Here is a 16,290-nt window from a genome sequence, read left to right as displayed (position 1 = left end):
TTCAGCAATTTAGGCAAATGTAAATGTCTCTCTGAACTGAAGACTTTCATGGAAGACCACTTTCATCCAAACTGAGAATCCATCAGGACAGTACAGTGACTAGAACATTTTATAGTGTGAAGGTTGAAGTTTTGAGCAGAGAATAAGGGGGGTTTGCAATATAATTTTATCCCTGAGAGGAAGTGTGTCTTCCCTGCAGTAGTTGTAGTTTGCAGTTATACAGTTTTAATATTAATGTGCAAAGTAGGAAGTTATGTAAGATGCCAAATTTGCATTTCTCTCCTGCTTTGAAACCTGCTTACCATTTCCCTTAGTATTATAACAGCACATAATTTTGCCCTATTTGCTACTTTCAAAGCAAGATTTCCATCTATTGGTTTATTTTCATCCCTCTTCCCCAGTATATTCACTGCCTTAAAAAAAACAGGTAAAACCATTCCCTCACAGAAAAAAAAAAATATATTAATTTTGTAGGACCCTTTTATTTTCACTGTGGTTTGCATTTCTCCTTCTTACAGATAATCTACAAAACCAGTGCTGGATCCCTTGTTGTTGAGTTATAAAATTGTTCATGACAGAGCAGTGCAAAATGTTCCATGGAAGTGTGAGGGCTTAACCTACATCAGTCTCTCTGCCTTCAAGTGGTTTCTTTCATTTGATTAATCAAAATAAAGTTGCTTAAACTGTCTGGCTTCTCTGAAAGAGGCAAAGATTTCTCATGTTTCTTTCCTTTCATCAAATATCTGCAATGCCATCCTGCAGTTTATACAGAAACATTGAACCTCATCTGGTAAGTTTATAACCCCAGCATGATTTTAAAGCACATCTTACTCAGATGCCCATTTTTAGTGCCTCGATTGCAGGGCATGAATGGACAACAGGTCCTACACTGGCTCCTGTTTCTAAAGGTTCAATAACAAGTTTTAATGGTAAATTGAGACTAATTGTTCATAGCAAATCTCTACAGTCTACAAGTAATTAGACATGATTCACACAAATGCACAATCTCTGTATTTCAATAGTGAGGTTGACCTCATTTGCCTCATAGTCATTTTTACATATTTATAGCCTTATCAAGAACGTTATGGTTTGATGTATGTGTTTTTTAATGTTTTGTTGGGGTTTTTTTGTTTGTTTGTTTTTTGAGGGGTTTTTTTTTTGTTTTGTTTTGGTTTTTTTCCCCTTCAGTTACTGTTAACTAGATTTAGGAATGGATATATTATATTTAGAAGTTGAGGAGCAAGCAAGAAAATATACAGTAATTAAAAAAAAAAAAAAAAAAGTCAACACATAAACAATAGAAAGGTAAGTGCCAGAGGTACTGCTTCAATAGTATTTCCTCAATCAGTTTATTCTAAAGCACAAGAACACCCAGGCATAATGGTGATTACAGCCCTAATGGGCTGGTTTGATTGCTTATTTGAGAAAGCTCCCTGTTTTACATTAAATTCTCGAAAACTATTTAAATATTGATTGAAATCTCTCAAATGGGTGCAGAGTAATCCCATTCTTTATTGTCTTCATTGGTTTCTAATGACACATTGTTTACAAAATCAAAAAGAGCAGTTTTAGCTCTATTTATTCTTTATATCTCTCTGCTAAATATTCACTCTTAGCTTGACTCTTTTTTTTTGTTGCTGTCTCATGTTGCAAGTCTGTGTCTTAAGGATTGGTATTTAAAAGGAAATAATATCCCATTGAAATTTCATTGCCTCAGAACATATGTTCAGGTATTTCTAACAGCCTTCGAACTAAAGAAGAAAATGTCCTTAAAGGAGGCACATCTCTTCAAAGTGATCATCCTGAAGCTACAACTTGCCTCTGTTTTACAGTAAGATGTTTATTTTATGTGCTTGTGGTCTCTTTGTTACCCATTTTGACCTCTGAAATGGCAATATATGAATCATTTACTATTGTATTTTTAGCTGTTACTACACCCACAAGACTTTTTATTATCAGCAAGAGTGGAGGTATTAAAGAGATTTGTGGGCCTCAGAAGGCTCAAAGCACAGTAGGGATGAAATTACAAAATTATATTGTTATAAAATATATTTCTAAAACTGTGTACAAAAGCCCAGTGTTAATGAAAGTAATTGATAGCAAACACTGATTTCTTTTTACATCACCAACAAAGCATTTATTCTGAGTAATATTGAGCCTCTTTTTAGTAACAATAGGAAAAAAATGAGTCTCATGAATCATTTATGTGGCCTCATTCATTGCTATTATTACTTCTGCCATCAAATATTTTGGGAATTCAGCCCCTTTTTCTCTCTGTCTTTACATCTTGTGTAATGGCCTTTCTTGTTCTTTTCAGAAGGAAAATTGAACTTTCTTTTCCTTTAATGTACAGAAAAGTACCAGATCTTCCATTCTGATTCTGAATAAATGTTCCTGTTGCTGAGGCTTTTAGCTGTAGGAAGCCATAAAAGATGAATAATTGCTGAAGGAAAAACAAGATAGGGGAAGTAAAACCCAATGTGCAGAAGGAATCAGTTTTCAAAAGGTCAACATCTTCAGCACAGGATTTGACTAAATTGGACAATTCCACAATATTTTAGCTGTCAGTAATTCCACAATACTGAAAATACTCAGCACATTGAAAGTGCCATGCCCATGTAGTCAGTTTAATTCCAAGTAACATTTCATAATGCTTAAAGCAGGAAAATGAGTGTCAATAGACTTTTATTATTCTGTACTTTTGGATCTTTCAACAAAATATCTTTTCTACTCTAATTTTGTCAGTAATACTCCTCACCTTCACTAATTTCCAACTCAATGGGGAATTGCTGTTCCCACATTCAGGTTTTATTTCTGGTCTATATCTTCTTAGTGTCATTGTAAATATTTTATATATTTCTATATATTTTATCTATTTATACGTATATATAGTTCTTCAAAATTTGTGTGCTCATACTCTAGAATCAGCTGAGGTTGGTGGTTTTCTTAATTGATAAATGCAGCTGAGAATATTAGGGAGATAGAAAAGAGGCTTTTTAAAAATGAGCCATGCTGAGCTCAGTCCACTAGAGTCCCAAAATGTACACACACATTAATTTGTAATGTAACACACATTACAAAGATAATATTTGTGTAAATACTAATATTAAAATTAAGATTGGTTTAGTTTTAGTTCAGTTTTGGTGAGGTTACACTAAGACAATTGCAACTTTTAAATTTTTTTAAATGCACATAAATTTAATTTGGAAAAAATTGTTTGTTCACTGAAAAATACACAGTATAATCTCTCTATGCCTCAACTTCTCCTTTTAGAGAATTTTTATGACATTTTTTAACATCTTTCTTATAGTTTTGAGGGTTATTTTTGGATGAGTGGCATTACATTCCCATCAAACGACATGCTTACAGTTAAGTTTTTGCATAAAATTTGTAGCTGCAAAAACTAGATTCTACCTCATCTCATAAATAAAATGTGGCATCTTTCAGAAGAAATGAACTCCAGTGTTTATTTTTATCATCATTTTTTCACTTAAATAACTATTTTAAACGTTAAGAAGTATTGCTTTTTCCTAATAAAATGTCTGATAATAACCAGAACCACTGTGCTTTTGTGGGCCCAATATGACAACAAAGTTGGAAGTTATCTACTCTAAGCAGATCCACAAAATATCTTAAGATACAGCCTAAGATAAAGCAAACTTTTAACCTCAGTGTTTCACTGATGATTTTTCTTGGAAATTATCACAAAATATGCACTTTTATTCTGTGACCTATTGCAGAATTGTTTTCCTAGTGGACTTGCTTGTACGTAATGTACATTATGTGATAAACCTCATAGCATAAATATGACCTGAAATGGGCAAAAATAATCAACGTGGATTAATGAAGGAAAATTATGTAAGTCTAAAAAAACTGTTGAAACTATTCAATTACTATTTATTTCCTTCTCTTCTAAAATGAACCTCCTGTAGTCTTTTAAAATATAATTGCAATAAATATATATGGCATAGAAAAACTATAGTGAACACACCTATTTGTGTTTAAGAAAAAAAAACAGCATACAGAAAAGTCAAATCAGTACATAGTCTCAACATTTTTTAGTCCCTTCTGTTTCATTTCCTTGGTTTGTTTTCTTTTTCTTTTTTAATTCTTTCTTGGTCAGTTCTTTTTTTGCAGGCTGGAGACAATGTGTTAAGTTACTGGATTTTTATGCTCTGGAAAGCTGCCTGGCATCTCTATTCTAAAGCACGATTCCTGTTTCCAAGCAAGCAAGAATCAGAAAAAGAGATGACCTTTGCAGCTGCCATTTTGAAAAAAAATCTTCAAAGGTTGTTAAGAGAGAAGCCAGAAACCTGGGACGGCAAAACAGAAGAAAATGAAAACCTTTAGTGCTGCAGGGAGAAGTGTTTTGCCAAAATATGGTGGCAGCACATCCTCTGCTGGGTTTGTGTGGCTCTCTGGGCAAGAGGAGCAGCAGAAGGTCATGCTGAGATCGCTTGTGATGCTGGATGACTCACTGGAGACAAGGAGAATGATTCCAAGGCAACAGATTCCAGCATTTTAATCTTCCCACCAGCCTCCCAGAGGCTCTTGTTGCCTTCAGCACTGTGTGGAAACACAGGTTTCTCTGGGGCTCTGATTTCCCTTTCCAAAACAGGCCCTCCCAGCAACTCAGCAGTGAGATGTTAAGAATTTAGAGAACAAGATGTAAATTGCCTGGAAGAGATCTGCAAGAGACATGAAATGACCACAGCTGCCAGAGACAGAATGTGCCTGGATTGATGGGACACCCCTGACAGGCTGCAGCACCCCACACATGGCCTCAGATCAATATTTTAGGACAGGGAGATCATCCCAGGACTGGGTACCTGAGAAAGGAAGACACTTCTTCAGACAGGTATTTTCAAACTGCCAGCACTTAAAATAGCAATCCTATAAACCTTAGCAAGGATGATCCCATTTTATTAGGGTCAGATGGAAAAGTAAAAGCCCCTATTAGGAATGATAAGAGACAGCCAAAGTGAATAGCATTGGAAAGATAAAAGAAGGAAAAAGCCAATATCCCAGCCACATAGACTTCCCCAACACAGACCAGGGCTGGACCTGACAGCAGTTAACTGCAGGTTTGTTGAATTTCTTCCTCCTGCAAAAATAAAGCTCCAAAGCCCACACAAGCCTCAGTGCTCTTACAGCTCTCCTGAAATGCACAGCCAGGTCATCTTGCAGTGTTTACTTTCTCTGCCCTCTTAAAGCTGCTGCCTGAGCTGTCAAGTCAGGCTCTGCCAGGTGTGAAGAACCACAAAATGAATTCTGTTTGGGTGGCCACCTGCCTAGGGGTAGTTGAAGCTATTGTTATTCAAAACATATGTTCTGTGCTATGCCTGAGTCGCCAAATTTAAATTTGCATTTCATTGATACGAGATTTTGTTTTCTGTGGCTTTGAGATAGCTGGCACTTTTTCTCATGGGACAGAGGTCTTCAGGACATCATAAGGGACATCTCCAGGGTTTTGTGCAAAAAATGTATTTCCCTTGGTGTAGAGGGAATTAAACCAGGTAAGTTAAAAACTGTACTAGAGAGTATAATCATCTAATGATTCAAACTGTCATTGTTTTATCGATAAATGACAATGTGAAAAGTAATTAAAAAAAAAACAAAACCTCAAAAACACAACCCACACACCAAGAAAGGAATCTCAAAATGACTGTTAGCTGCTCAGACAACCAGACACCTACTTCTGTTCCTAACAATGTTTTACATCTCCATCCAACCCCTCATACAAATGTTTGAGTGTGTCCCCTCGAAATAAATCTAGTAGCTAAGAAAGGCTATTGATTCATAGTTGTGAAAGATATATAAATAAAGATGTCTTACAGGTAAAAGAAACGTGTTCACTCTGCAGTAATACAATTCTCTTTATGGAGTACTCCCACAGCTTTTAAGCACAGCTCAATAATGTAGGGATAAGACAGAAAGTGCATCAAGGAGTTTGACAGTTGGAATTCAATATCTAAAGGTGGTACTCAGCCATGAGTTTCCAATACAAAGAGGAATTGCAATGAGGTCTCTAATCTTTGCAAGTCAAGTGTCACAGCTTTATTCTCACCCTACCTAAAAGCACAAGCTGGGTTCAGGTTAAGGTGTGATTGCACTCTGAATTTGGGATATGAGTTACATCCACAGAATTTACCCTAAGAATAAATTCACAAGTAGTAGTAGGTCCAGGAGATGCATCCTAATCTGGACATTCCTGACAACTTCAGCATCCTGGTCCTCTCCCTCCAGCTCTGCCCAGTAGGAGAATGCAGGACAGAGCACTCTGTTTCCCTTCCGAGGAAGCTGAATGTAGAATAAAATAAGAAGTTTCTGTTACAACCGAAGAAGGAAGGTTAAGAGCAAAAGGTACAATTGCAAGTCTGACTAAGCAGGCAGATTTATGCTGAAGAAAGACCTCAGAAAAAGGGGGGTTTGGGCTTAGAAAAAATTAAGGAACAGCTGAGTGCTCCAAAAATACAGTATTAACAATCTCTAGCAGCAGCAGTATTCATGTGCCAGAAACTCAGCTTTCTGTTATAGGACCCAGTTGCTATAGAAACTTCCAACTGGGAGCTAAATAAAGTAATTTCTATGCTAGTGTTGGTGTCTGTAACTTCAGCACCTGATGCTAACCAAATTGTGCTCAATAAACAAATTTAAACTCTAAAAGCCTGCAATGAGTTCTCAGTGTTTTCTATACAACTGATTAATCCCAATTGATCTTGGCTTAGAACTCAAGAGCATGAGAAATCATAGAAACAGATAAAAGACTCCTCAGGACAAATATGCCTCTCCCTTTATTTGTTTCTTACCTTATTTCCTCCTTCTCCTACACATTTCTTTCTCCTGTCTTAGTTATTTTTTATTTTGAAACTAGATTTTCATGGCTAACCTCATAGCTGAGCCTGGCATCTCTGATCCTCTTTTGACAAATTAATTCTGCATTAACCTCCGCTTACTCTTGCATCTCTTTCATATTTCATTAAACATTTGTTTCAGGTTAAAAATTTGAGAAGCAATGTTAACAGCAGAGTGCAAATCCTTCCTTCTAGATCTCCAGTGCAGGCTCTCAGAGATGAGGCACAAGGGACAAGTTTGCAGAAGCCTGCACAGGCAACTCATGCCATGGGAACAGTGAGAAATGCTTATCTCCCAGGGAACATAGATAAATCTGGTGAATCTGGATTCCAGGGCATCTAGGGTTGGAAACATCTTCTCCTTAGAAAGGAGGAATTGTTACTGTTGTCACCGTAACACTTTCCTGCACTGACTAGGAAACAAGAGATCAGCCCAAGCATTTCAATATGCAGACTCTATTTCTGCATGACATTAAATACAAGAATGGTTTATTAAAATAAATAACGCTGGTGCCTGCCACGAGTAGTCATGTAGAACAGATTTAAAACTTTTTGAAATTTCTTTCTTAGTGTTATGGAAGCTGTTTGATTATTTTTGTAACATCTGGCAAGATGGCAAGGGCTGAAGCTACAAATGTCACAGAGCAATAGCAGTGACTGCCCTTCCTTTGACAGATTGGCCCTTCCTTTATGTTCTAAGTGCCCAAAGCATGTGAAGGAATGCTAAACACCTGGGATACGTGGCATTTCTGGGGAAAATAAGCAGAAGAGAAAGGCAGCAGTGGTGGGAGGTGGAGGTTTTGATCAGTCCCTGCAAAGGTGAGCAGCAGCAGCCATTGCTTTATTCCCTGAGAGAGGAACTGGGTGGACCAAGTGTGTAGGACCTGAGGGTCACTCACTGTAACCCAGCATGCAGGGTAAGACCCAAGGGGAGGGAGAGGTGGGCAGAAATGCTCAGCAGCTGCTGGAGGAGAAGGGCAGTGGTAGAGCTGCTTGGAAGAGACCAGGGCTAGCACTCCACAGTGCCCAGCAGCCACCAGCATTTGCTGGAACAAGAGCAGCAGTGGCTGCTGGCACAGGGATGTCCAGGGTCTCAGGGACAGGCTGAAGTGAGGACAGGGCTTGGGCAGACTTTGGCAGAGGAAGCTCTGGTAAAGCAGATCTTATGGCACCTCTCTGACATGTGTTGGGTCTCTGGGCTTGGGCAGGGGGTGGCAGGCAGCTGGGGCTTCCGAGCCAGGTAGCCAGTGGCACACGGTTCCCTGATGGGCTTTGGCAGGCAGCACAGGCAGCTGGTGAGCAAGGGCTGCCTGGAGGCTCCCAGGCAGCAGCAGCAGGCAACCAGGCTGCCAGCCAAGTCTGGAGACAGCAGGCTCCTGGTCCTGACAGGAGAACAAAGTCTAGCTGGTGGAGATACTCAAAGGACCACAACAACTTGCTTGGGAAGAACTGGACTGGAAAGTAGGGAAAGTCTATCAGTGTCCATGTCAGGTGTCTATCAGAAAGTCTATCAGTGTCCAGATCAAGACCTTGTGTCTGAGGCCAAAGCCTTTGAAACAAATCTGGTGAATCAGGCTAGACTTTGAAAGCTTTTGGTGGCATTTCTTCCATCTGAGCCAGTGTGAGGATCTCTTAACATAAAACTAGCTGGGACTTTGGAAGAAGAGCTGCACTGTTCATATCTTGTCAGAAGCAGCATGTGTGGGATGTACATGCATCCCAAATATACATAAATCTATATATGCAATCCCCTGCTCAGTGCATCAGGGAGGGAAGTGGCTGCTCAGAACCGAGCTGACTCCTGTTGCTCACACCACGGCCAGGCACTAAGGAGATCACTCTCAAGTAAATATGGTCCAGCAAGACATAAAAGTTGTGTTTGCAACCCTGCTGACTCCAGGAGAACCTACCCACAAGCTGAAATGCTCACATATGCTTGGATGCTGTTGTTGAATAAGAATGAGCTGAAATTCACACATTAAATTAGACCATACTTAGCTGCTGCCACATGTAGGAGATGCTTCCAAGCCTTTGGATGACAAAGGAGGCTGTGAGGAGAAGACAGGGAAGTATCATTAACTATTTACTTCCTGTAAAAAGGGACTTGCCTAGGAGGAAATGAGGAAGATGGGAAGGTGAGGATCCTAAGATGGGGAGGCACAGAAATATTTGTTGTTAAAAAAAAGGGAGGCTCACAGCAGGGAACTGTGGGGGGTGGTCTGGAATGCCCCCATCACTGAGGGTTCTTATGGAGCCTGGGGATTTCTAGCTCCATACTTTGATCATGCAAAAATACATACAATTCCACCCTCTGCTTTGGTAAAACAGAGGCAGTTTTTCTTAGTTTTAAAGGGTAAATAAGAAAAAAATTGAGAAGACTTGCTTTTTTTTTTTTTCTGATTGGACTTTAAGGAAGACATACTTGAATCTTTAAGAAGCCTTTGAGAGTCTTGCTTTCAATGAACAGTGATTTTAAGAATTTTCTTCATTTCAAGAACTGACACTCAGTTCTGATGTCTGTTATTCTTTACATTGTCTATTCTGTTTGCCCAAGTTTATGGAAGACTTGAATGGATACTTAAGTAAAATTATACAGATGCAAAGCCACCTGTTTTCATCAAAGTGTTGCTTTTTACCTTGCTATCTCAAGAAGATCAAGTCCTTGTGCAATCTACATACACAGTGAGTCACAGCTGAACTTCCACACTGTTTTGTTGTGTTTGCTACATGCTTTGCAAATAAGCCAAAAGGGCCACACTTCAATGCCTTTCAAAACTGAAAAACTAAGTTTGTATCTCCTTTGTATTGCTTCTTTTCTCTTCCTTTTTGTCCCTTATTGTCCCTCTCAGTCTCTCCAGTCACCATTATATCCAGTATTCTTCAGTAAGCAGGGAACGGCGTTGTTTATTTCTTCTTTACAAAAGTTTCTGGGAAACTTTTCTTGCTCTTTTTCTTTGTCACATATTTTTTTTCTTTATAGCACTATTTCTCGTTACCTGAGAGCTGTTGAAGAGAACAGGTATTTTAATTTGCATTCCTGACACATAAGTTCTTCCACTAAAAGTGTTTGTGCTGCAGAGCATCATAGACTTCCCTGTGATTAATCTCCCTTCTGGCAGGATCCAAGCTTCCAAATACTCACGAAACCAGAAAGCTGCAAGCTGGTCTCTTCACTGCCATCTCTCTCAGGAACCTGAAGCCAAGCCTTCAGGTCTTTTTCTGGTGAATTTACAAGGAGAGACAGAACCGTTTTTCTTCCAAAGGTCCTGCTCAGGCTGTGTGCAATGAGTTTCATTGGAGAAGGAAGAGAGGAGATCCCAATGTTTGCAGAGATTGACTGCATTTGGTGAGTTCCTGATGAAGCACAAAGGACCTAGCCTGGAGAATTCTTTTCATGAAGAAATGGCCAGAGACACTTCTTAGTGCAGCATTTTAGCCATGATGACAATTAATTTAGAAATGGAAGAAATCTTAATAATCAATTATATTTGCCTAGACGTTTTAGAAAGAGGCAGGCCATACTGGTGCCACACAATTTGCCTCTGATTTCTCTAAGTTTCACAAAAACCTCTCTTACCATTCTTCATTGCCAATCTAAACAAAGTGACTAAAAAAGAAATTATGTGATAAAATAAACTGTGGCCTAAAACTTGCTAGGATATACATGCCTACTTAATTTTATATGCACTAAGGGTCACTGCAATGATTACTTACAGCATATTAACTTTAGCATGTGCATAATTGTTTCCAGGATCAGTGAAGAACAGGTCATCTTTCAATACACAGGAAGCTTAATGAGGGATGAAGAGTTAAAATCCCAGTTCTGAATTACTCTGAAATATGGGATTTCAGAATATACATCTAAGGGTTTGCAGGTTACCAATACTATTTTTTCTGTAAATTTCAGCAGAAACTTCTAGCTAACCATTTTAATAAATTGGCTTACTCAGTGTTACTTTATGCAATAATCTGCTGTACCTAAGCATATTTTGCATTAGAGAAGTGATTGACTTTTGCAAGGAGAAAAAGGTATTTTGAGGACATAAAAGTTATATATAAAAAAAGGTTCAGGTTCCTAAGTGGGAAGATGGTAGGAAATTACTAGATCTTTGTGGAAAGAATTTCCTCTGGTTTTCATCTTACATAAATTTTTGCTATTTTTGCATCTCAACCCACTTTGAAGCAAAATAAAAGTGAAGACCTAGAAGAACAGTATCAACTTTCTATTATTTCATGAAAGAAACACCACTTCTTTGTTCATTTCCTTTACAAATTTGACCAAGCATTATTTCTTCTTCTTTTTAAATCCTGCATTCCATTTAATTTGAAACTTTTAACAGCACCTGAAAAATGATTGTGAGAAAATACTTTCTTACAGAGAACTTTGTAAGCACTTTATTTATGATTCTAAGGGGCAAACTGAGCTGATACTTTCCATTCCTCACATGCCTGTGATGAGATGACTGGCAGCAGCTGTCCAGGTGGGGAAGGGTTGTATCAGAGTCTGCTTTCCTCAGAGCTGCCAGGTTTCACCTCCTTCCTGGGATGCAGGAGGGTCCCTCAGCTCTGGGTGTTCAGAGTGGATTGGCAGCTGGATGGCTCAGGAAACCTGCAAATGGAAGGAGGTGAGGTTGACTTGGTTTGTTTTCTTGGTTTGTTTGTTTTCATGACTTATGTTATTAATGAACTATCCTTTTTTTTTTCTTTCTTTCCTGATAAAGTGACCTTGTAGCTGACAACTTTAATTTTTTTAAAGGTTTATGAATATATTCCCTATGGAAAGGGAGAGTTTGGGGTTTTCCTTGAACTATTCATGACCATAACTTTTTTTGGTTTTTTTCTTTTCTTCTTTTTTGTATAGCTATAAGGGTAAATTACCTGCTCAACTCTTTCCTTCTTGCCTTCTGTTTTGACAGACTGATAAATCTCCCATTCACTTTTCTCCTGCATTTTGATGGCATATGGGGTTTGGAGATTTTGAGGAACAGGCAGAAGATGAAAGAGGTGAAAGAGATTACACCATAATTTTCTGCAAATAAAGTATTTCCATGGTAAGGGCATGCTTTAAAACACCTAATTCTTTCAGTACAAAAATTGAGTAATAGTCTCATAAAGGTAAAATTACTTTTCTAGGGTTTTAGAGAGATAACTGTTGGAACCTGCATTTGAATTCATGAGCAGAAACTATTCCAGATCTTCCTAGCTCTAAGAATAAAGTTTTCCTTGCTGGAAGTCACTGTCCCCTATTGACAAAGGCTAAAGTATTATGATTTTATGCAGCTGAGCATGACTAGAAAATTCAGAGTTCTTTGAAACCTAGTGGAGGCCTCTGTGCCTATATTTTGATGCACAGTCATAGTATCTGAGGTATGGACACAGCCTGCTTTCTCAAAAATAAGCCTCCAGAGTTTTAATGCATATTTAGGTATTTTTAACTTAATACAAATGGATGTAATAAATGCAGGTATCAGTGGTAAGACACAACTTTTGACAGGGCTTTAACTAAAGCTAATCATCTGGAGGTTATTGTAGTTGGAAAAAAGAAAAGATAAATAGAAATAAAGAAGGTGTAAAGATGGTGGCAAAGGTGAAAACACTGATAAGGGATTCATTTAATCAGAAGAAAGTATGGGAGCAAGGAGACTACTTGAGGCAACTATGCTGTAGGAGTAAATTGACAAAGGAACCTCATTTTAGGCAGCTGAATGGGCAAATGAGGAAGGAGATTATGGTCCTTCCATTTGATTGCAAGGTCAGAAGTGCATATGGAAAGGACTGGCTGAAGAATACTTGAAGAATTTAAAAGGCAGCTGTCCACAAGGTTACCCAGGAGGCAAAGAATGCAGTGGGACAACAAGGATATAGCTGGAAGGTAGTAATGTATGGTATTTCATTATGTTGATAATGATAGACTCTTTCATGGAGTTGATTCAACAAGCTAAGAAACATGAGATTGAAAATACTTATATTTGGGCTTATTTCATATGGAAAGTGGGTACAGGGGGACATATGTCAATAGCAAAAGTGAGTATAATGAGGATTTAAGTGGCAACATGTTTCACACTGATGCCATTGCCAAGTCTCATCAAGGAACTCTTGATAAAATCCACATTCCCAGAAGTGTCTAAAATGGTCAAAAATATGTGGGACAACTGTAACAGCAAGGGCAAGACTTCATTTTATGGGGAACAGCTCTGGGTGAGAACGTGAGACAGGAGGCTGTGAATGGCACCCTGTGCACAGCAAAGGGCACAGGGAGCTGTGGCACAGCCAGGAGAGGGACACTGAGACACATGGCAGGAGCCAGTGGCTCCATGGCTCAGGAGGAACAGCCAGACTGGTGTGCTTGGACTGTGAGGGGGGAAAAGCCCAGGGGCTCCTTTGCTCAGGGTCCCTCCTTGGAGGCAGCAGCTCAGGCTGGTTCTGTGTCACTGTGCCATGGATAAATGGCATCGTGGAATGAGATGTCTGAGACTCTGCCGTGGAAATCCTGGGATTGAGGTGAGGAAAATCACCAGGTGACTTTCCTGGTGAGGAAAGCCAGTCTAACAGTGAGTGGGTGTGAAGGGAGTCCAGCAGGGACCTGACAGCCACTGGAGTCACCCCCGTGAAGGGGTGACAGTCCCAGCAGTGACAGCCTGTGACATTGGGAGTGTGGCTGCTGGAGAGCCTCGTGAATGATCTCTCTGGGAAGTTCCTGAACAATAGGAAAGAGACACCTGTTACTGAGAAGCTCTTAGAAAATCCCTGCAGACAATCTAACTGAGATGTTAATTTTCCTTCCAAGAGCCCCAGGCTTGTCATTGACATTAGGGGAGTACTGGAGTGCAACAGCAAACGTTCAGGCAGGTTGCTGAGATTATCTGCTTTGCTAACCAAAATACAAAGAGGCAGAACAACAATTTTGCGTGTGTATTATCAGTACTCATAAGGGTTATTAAAAAGCAACAAAAGAATGATAGAGAATAGAATGCACACAGGGCTTAGAAAAAAAAATCACATGAGTTAAATGTGCTTAAGAATATGCAACCAGAACTTATATGGCAGCTCCTTTAGCTGGGACCTAAAACATGAAGCATGAATATGAAGCTTTCTAAGTGATGACAAATATATGAGGGGAAGTTGTCTAATTCCCATACACTGCAGCTATTGACAGACAGCACAGGAGTTCAAAGCTCAGGCTCAAAGTCACTTTCTCCTAGATGGATGTTACTTTATTTCTGACAGAGTTGGCAATGTTCTCTCTCCTCTTACACACTTATAAGCTCTGTATGGCTTGTCAAGCCAATAAAGTCTCACTGAACTGAGACTGCTTTCTAATTATGGTATATGACAATACCTGTGGAAAATCATTGCCTTCAATAAAATTGCAGAGGTGGAACTGATTGGAAGTTAGTGAGAGATCTGGTAAACAATGCTCAAGAAAGAATAGGATTCAGCGTTCTCACTCCTAGTTCAGTTGTTTGCACAGAGCTAATGAGAACAAAACCTAGTAAAACACTCTGTGTGATGTGAATGGCGATGCAATCCTGCTGAATGTAAAGATGCCATTGCCACAAAGAGAGCTTTCAGCATAGAAGTACATATTTACACAATCAAGAGAACCTCAATGCTTCTCTAACAACATTTGTCTTTCTTTCCTCTTTTAAATCTAGCTTCTAATGCTGTCATGTCCTCACAACAGGCGAGGTTTCAATCCATGCAATATGGATGTCATTACTTATTACCTCTTTTGCATTTTCATTTGAGTTTGTTTGGGGTTTTTTAACTGTCTTTTGTACTTTTGCTCTTTATTTTACTTTTCTTTTGCTGTGGAGAAAAAGCTTCTCCACATGCATATACTGTTAGTCCCTGATGAACACTTTGCATTTTTTTACTAAAAATGCAGGGTGTTTAATTGCAGATTTTCTCTAAAGAATAACATGTCAGGGTATTGTATAGAGCAATAGATAACAGTGTACCAACAGATTTATCGAGTTTATCTGAATGCATATTTAAAAATGCCAAATGTGCTTTCAACCCACTTCTGGCGTGTCTTTTGAATCTCATTACAATGCAACCTGGAGGGAGTTTGGAATCTGAAATAGAAGTAATTAGTTCTTTCTTTAAAGGAAATTTGCCCTTGCTAACAAAATATGAGCCAAAGCCATTATGATTCTTGCAGTATTTAGTACATAGAAACTACTGAAATTCTAAGTGTAGGTCTTCTATGTTTGAAAAGACTCAAAATCAAAAAATTATTGAGGATTTACTCCTGATATAACCTTGACACCACAGTGAAAAAAAATATTTCTCATTACTAATAAAATAGCAGATATGGTTTCCATCCCAACATATTGCTTGACCCCATATGTGGCTGGGATGGACTGCTATGATCACAATACAGGGAATGCATTAACATAACTCAGAGCATATATGGATGGAAATTGACAGGTGTTTTCCAGGTTTTTTCCCTTATTTCTCTTTTGTTAGTGCAAAATTAATATGTCATTCTTGTTACTAAATATTCATATCAGGTTTGCATACTCAGCTGGGGATCTGGACTTTGTTGTTCACTATAGGCAACTCCCTTTCTCTTGAGATTCTCATCTAAGCAGATGCTGAAGTGAGATTTGGAAATAGTATGGGATATTCTGAGGCTTAATTCTAAATGGTCATTGCTAAGCAGAAACAAACCAGAAGAAAAACATCTCTTCCCAAGGATTTTGTGAAACTTCCCAGATCCGCATTTCTGATGGCTCAAGAGTAGCAAAAGTGGCAATTTCTCAGCCCAGCAGGAATTAAACAGGTGTCAAATGGAGCATTCTGGATCCATGGGTTTAAAGCTGAGGAGGGCTTGGCACAACCTGATCTGGTTGTATATTTAATATTTTATTTGTATCCATTAAAAGAAAGAAAAAAATTGGGTTTTTTTTTTACTGATTTAGCATTGTTCACTGCTATTCTCTCCTCATTTTCCTCAATAGAAGTGCTGTTAATGTTTCCTATTCTTAAATAGGGATACTTGATCTAACTTGGTGTCTTGGTTTTTTTAAAAACCTTTTAGAAGCAAGAAAGTACATGGGTGGGTATGCCAGGTTAAATGTTTCACATTGATTAAAAGTGCATAAGGCAACATCTGGTGACAAAATGAAGCCAGTTCTGGACCAATTGAAAATAAATATTCACAGATTTTTTTTATTTTTTTTTTCCCTGCCAGCCTCAGAGTGGTGCAATTGATATCTATTTTTCTTTCCCCATGTTTAGTAAAGTTTCTAATGCTTCAGTGAGGTGAGTTGTGAAGTCCATGTGGATAAGGCAATTTTGTTTTGTCCATACATATATAAAAATCCTCTTTTTCTTGACTATCTGTTAGTGCATTCTGTTACTATCAGCCTGACATTACAACTCTGCCACTCCCTTTTGAAAAAAAAAAGTCTTTTAAATTATAAAGGTT

The 16,290-nt window shown here is 38.6% G+C and overlaps 1 long non-coding RNA gene across 1 annotated transcript in view; it reads left to right on the top strand.

Moving 5' to 3' along the window:
* LOC148224626 (uncharacterized) overlaps positions 1–979 on the top strand; it is a 41,916-nt gene extending 40,937 nt beyond the window's left edge. Inside the window, exon 4 of the long non-coding RNA XR_015800382.1 lies at positions 519–979. This is a non-coding gene — a long non-coding RNA (uncharacterized LOC148224626). The remainder of the gene's footprint in view (positions 1–518) is intronic.
* Positions 980–16,290: the final 15,311 nt, after the last annotated feature.

The sequence above is a fragment of the Sturnus vulgaris genome, chromosome 2, assembly GCF_052056855.1.
Source record: "Sturnus vulgaris isolate bStuVul1 chromosome 2, bStuVul1.hap1, whole genome shotgun sequence".
NCBI classification, from domain to species: Eukaryota; Metazoa; Chordata; class Aves; order Passeriformes; family Sturnidae; genus Sturnus; species Sturnus vulgaris.
Note: the sequence above shows the minus strand (reverse complement) of the source record. Positions and strands in the feature narration are given on the sequence as shown.